Raw genomic sequence first — 5,765 nt, forward strand, 5'->3', positions numbered from 1 at the left:
CAAATATGCTCGTATTCGTAGGGTGTGCAATTTCATTGCTCGCCCCCCCGAATTAACAGATATGTCAGAAGACATCGCCTACTCTCCGACCTGACAGCTCTACTTCCAAATGTTCAGCCCATGAGAAGCAGTTCTTCAGGCAGTAGTTCCCTGTCTTCATTACTGGAAGCGCTCCGCTTTTATTGCAACTACGATCCTCACCGGACAGCAATCAATAGCGGTTAGCGTTCTCAGTCTTTGTAGCACAGGTTCAGAATCTTGAGAATCCTTCTCTCGGTTCAGCTGTGAAGACGCAGGTTGCATTTTCTGTACACCTTCGTCTTCAACGTCACATAGTGTTGTTTCTCCTTACCCGAGAATCAACTATACTATGAGATATCTTGCCATCAAGGACCTCGGTCTCTAGAAGGCAATTGACTTTCGCCTGTTGGGCACATGCCTTAAGAGAGTCATCACCTTGCCTTCTGGCATCGGTGACGAACAAATTATTTGTTTAGTCTCTTGGCATAACCCTTTTAAGGCGAAGGGTCACGTGACTTGCTCGGGTGCTTGGACAACTTGCTCCTACCTGAACGCAGTCAGTAGGCAGCTGTCAGAGCGCCCAAGTCTGTTACGAACTTCGCTGTGGACTTAGTTCGGTTGTTCCATAACAATCTTTTCTTCGTCCTAACGGCTTGTCACAGTACCCATACCATCGACACCCACCATTGAGTGTCGGTGTCCTATCCACTACCAAGAACAACAACGTCGCGGCAGACGGATAGACCAGTATGGGTACAGGACATCACCGAAGTCGAGAAGAGGGATAGGTCATACGACCATTCCCTTCTTTTCCTCTGAGGTAATTGCATGACTTTTCCTGCGAAGTCAAGCATCCAGGGGATGGGGATTCGTGACGCTCGATTTTCGTACCGAATTCGTAGCGAAGACTCTGAACCCTTCGGTTCCTGACGATCGGTTAGAGTCCTTCACAATCCCTCCTAATGGACTTCACCGCCTTCGATGCGAAGGAGATGCTGCTTTGTCCTGTGAAAGCGCGACCGCGCTTTCTGAAGAAACTCGACATCCCAGGCTGAGTGTTGAAGACTCTTCGTCAGCACCAAGATGACCTAGAAGTACACTCCCTCGAGTTACACAAGAACTTAACTTCTCCGTGGCGCAGGTACTGAAGGCAGGGTCGGTACAACCAGACCACTGGCACCTCCTTCTACCTTTTGGATATTGCCCACAGGTCCTTGGATCGTTTTCCTTAGGACCCGTGGTGGCTGCTCAACACGTTGTTCTAGCTAAACCCAGACCCTAGCAGGCTGAACAGCATCGAGTCCTGGTGTGACTGTAAGAATAGATAAGTGAATGAGAGAGTGACTGGCTTCTCTTCCTATCTTTTTCTACCCTCTACCTGTGGGTAGGGGGATACGGTCATCACCTTGCTGGATAAGGACGAGATGCCGGTGAGCTACTCGACAGAGCCCCATCCTATCCCTTTCACTAGGGATGGGAGCGAATATCCACCACTTCCTCCTACAAGGGGGGGGAAGTGGATGCCAACAAGAGACAAACCATAACGTTATGTTGCCTCTTGCAAATAGGAACTTGTTCTTGTTTGCTGGTACGAAGAGATACGCTTGCCTCACTTTCTTAGTACTTGGTCCAGAGGTCTGACCATTGATCCTGCGGTGCACACCCCGATCAATCGGACAGAGGCTTGGATCCCTCCCTCGCTCTTACGACCAGGGAGGCATTCAAGGTTGGGCCAGGGGAAAACACCAGTCTGTTCACCAAAAGACTCAGATTCCTCCCACCAAGAAGTGAGTCTTCCTATTGTGGAAAAGGACCGAAGGTTTGTATGCCGTGTCGGAACAAATGACAATTTGTCCAAAATTGCATTTTTCCTAACTATACAAACCTGAGGTTCCTTTTACACATAGCCCCACCTCATGCCACCCCTCACTCTGCAGTTTTTGCTTGGGCCAAAAGCAAAAGTGATTTGTTTACCTACCAGTCGCGCGCGCGCGCCTGTCGGACAAGCAGTTAACTACCGAACCCCTTGTTCGAAAGCTTACGACCTATCCAGCTGCCGCTAGTACCTTCCTATTGTAAAAGGACCTCAGGTTGTTTATAGTTAGGAAAAATGCAATTTTGGACAATTGTCATTTGAGATACGGGCGTTCAAAGTTTTTCTTTGTATTTTTATGACAATGTTAATAAATAACTGATTATTATGAATGTATATTTCTTTTTTGTGTGTTATAAACCCCACAAAACTATTTATTTATCATGATTTAATCATAAATGATGATCCCTTTGCTCATATATCGTAGCTTGGGGCACTGCATCAGGCAAGACGGGGCACTCCTTCCTTACGCAACTCTCTCTCTCTCCTTCACTAACTCGGCTTATTACAGATTTTTATTCTTTGTAGTTAGCTAGATGTTTTCCTAGTATTTCCCGTTTTGGCATGATGAAATTCTTGCCGAAACAAAAATAAACAAACGTAAATGCAAGAGAATGTCAAGAGGTGAAATTTGTAGTTGTACTCTCTTTTTACTAAGACAATGTTAACCCTCTTACGCCGAAGCCCTAAAAACCAAAACGTCTCCCGTATGCCGAGGCGGGTTTGGAGTGAGCGCAGAAGCAGAAAATAATTTTTTCAAAAAATCACAGCGCGCTTAGTTTTCAAGATAAGAGTTCATTTTTGGCTCCTTTTTTTTTCATTGCCTGAAGTTTAGTATGCAACCATCAGAAATGAAAAAAAATATCATTATCATATATAAATAATGCGATATATGGTAGTGACAAAAAAAAAATTCATACATAATTGTATTCAAATCGAGCTGTGCGAAAAACGGTTAAAGATAACGAGTTACTTTTTTTTTCGTTGTATTTTAATCTAAATTGCAATCATTTGGGTATATAACACATTGTAAAACGATCTAAGCAACACAGAAAAAATATGATCACAAAATTATGCATGAATTCGTAACGCGCGGACGTAAAAAAATGTTTTTTTCAAAAATTCACCATAAATCTAAATATTGTTATAGAGACTTCCAATTTATTTCAAAGTGAAGATAAATGATTGAATATTAAGATACTGTAAGCGTTTTAGCTTAGAATTGCAGTTTCCGACCATTTCGGACGAGTTAAATTTGACCGATTGTCAAAATTTTTATATATTTATTTTTTAATATGCAAATATTCCAAAAATGAGAAAAGCTACAACCTTTAAATGTTATTGTTTGTATTCTTCATCAATTTGCGCACATTTTCATATATGAAACTATAAAACGCCTAATATGAAAAGGAGCAAATATTAGGAGAATGCAACGTACGCATTTCGGAGATTTGCGGCCACGAATCGGGGCGCAGAGGGAAAGCAAGTTTTTTTTTTAAATTCACCATAAATCTAAATATTGTGCTAGACACTTCGAATTTGTTTCAAAATGAAGATAAATGACTATATATTACTAGATTGTAAGAGTTTTAGCTTACAATTGTGTTTTTCGACTATTTCGGTAGAGTCAAAGTTGACCGAACGTGGTTTTTTTTCTATTTATCTTGATTTATATGCAAATATTTCGAAAGAGAAAAGCTACAACCTTCAATCATTTTTCGTTGTATTCTAAATGAAATTGCGCACATTTTCATATATAAAACTTTATGTAACGGCTAATTTTAAATGGTGCAAACATTTCGACAATCGCACAAAAAAATTTCTTGATTTTTTTCGGAAGAGTTTCCGCGCGGACGTAAGGAAATTTTTTTTTTTTTCATAAATTCACCATAAATCGAAGTATTGTGCTAGAGACTTCTAATTTGTTGCCAAATTAAGGTAAATGATTGAATATTACTGGAATATAAGAGCTTTAGCTTACAATTGCGTTTTTCGACCATTTCGGTAGAATCAAAGTTGACCGAAGGTTGAAATTTTTGCACTTATCGTAATTTATATGAAAATATTTCAAAACTGATAAAAGCTACAACCATGGATTGTTTTTAGTTGTATTGTGCATGAAATTGCGCACATTTCCATATATAAAACTTTATGTAACAACAAATTTAAAATGGTGCAAACATTAGGACAATCGCACAAAAAAATTTATCGGAAGAGTTACCGTGCGGACGTTAGGAAAGTTTTTTCATAAATTCACCATAAATCGAATTGTGCTAGAGACGTCCAATTTGTTGCAAAATGAAGGCAAATGATTGAATATTACTAGAATATAAGAGTTTTAGCTTACAATTGCGTTTTTTGACCATTTCGGTAGAGTCAAAGTTGACCGAAGGTTGAAATTTTGGCACTTATCGTTATTTATATATAAAAATATTTCAAAACTGATAAAAGCTACAATCATGAGTATTTTTTTTGTTGTATTTTACATGAAATTGCGCACATTTTCATATATAATACTCCATGTAACGGATAATTTAAAACGGTGCAAAAATGATGTCAAAGTGAGGAAATAATTTTTGAGATGTGTCACTGATACTTTTTAGTGCGATAAGAAATTAAATTCGTTGCTTGCGCGCCAGCGTAACGATTGTAAACACAACAACGTCTTGATCCGTGAACTCCCCAGCATCCCCCAAGGCGCGTGATTCAAAAGTTTTTTGGCTGGTAGGCCTATAAGTATTTTTCCGCGAATTTTAAAAAAACTTTTTTGAGCCGACGTATAATATGCCCAATCGGCATACGGGAGACATTTTGACTCTACGTTTAATACGTCCAATCGGCGTAAGAGGGTTAATAAATCATGAAATTATGTATTTCATAATCCTTTTTGGGTATTAATAAACCAAAACTATGTTATTTATCATAAATTAAGATCCCTTTGCTCAAAGATCGTAGCCTGGGGGACAGTTTGACGTGGGCTTCAGGCAAGACGGGGGCGTTTACTTACTACGCAACCCTCCTTCTCTCTCTCTTCACTAACTACGCTAATATCGCATAAATATGATATTCTTGTAACTCATATTAGAGCTAATTTCTTCGTCTTTATGTTAGCAAGATGTTTCCTTGTCTTTTCTTCATTGGCATGATGAAATTCTTGCCGAAACATAGATAAACATATGTAAAAAAGCAAGCGAATGTCAGAGGTGAAACTCGAATGTGTAGACTACTTGAAGTCTGTGCTCGCACTGATCATGGTTGAACTTGATACTCCCCTCTGTGACCCACCGAATCTCTACAGATGCCATTTCTCACAATTTCTATGACTATAATTATAAAAATTTACGATAACAAGAAATATTGCACTTTCTTGTACGGATGAATGTTTTAGGCTTATTGAGCTATGTTTACTAATTACCCTATAACTACAAAAGTAAGAGGAATTTTGACGAAATATTTCGTATATGTATTCTCAATTGCCATATGAATCTCCATGAATTTTTTCATGACTGCATTTTTCACTCTATACCATATATAAGGGTTTCCAGCCGGCCCCCTTAACCCTTATTAGACAGGTAAATATATCAATATGCCGCTAATCAAGCTGGGTAAACTTTGAGGTGGGCCAGTTTACAAAACAATGCATCAATGGAAAGAGGGAAGATATGCAGAATAATGGATAACTACTACTAGGGAGTAGCATTGAAGTCTCCATGAATATAGATAACTACTTACTGGAGAGAAGCATTGAAGTCTCGAGGAATATAGATCACTGCATATAGGAGAGAACCATTGAAGTCTTCAGGAATATGGATAACTACTTACAGGAGGCAGCATTGAAGTCTCCATGAATATGGATAACTACTTACTGGAG

The sequence above is a fragment of the Macrobrachium nipponense genome, chromosome 24 (assembly GCF_015104395.2).
Source record: "Macrobrachium nipponense isolate FS-2020 chromosome 24, ASM1510439v2, whole genome shotgun sequence".
Lineage (NCBI taxonomy): Eukaryota > Metazoa > Arthropoda > Malacostraca > Decapoda > Palaemonidae > Macrobrachium > Macrobrachium nipponense.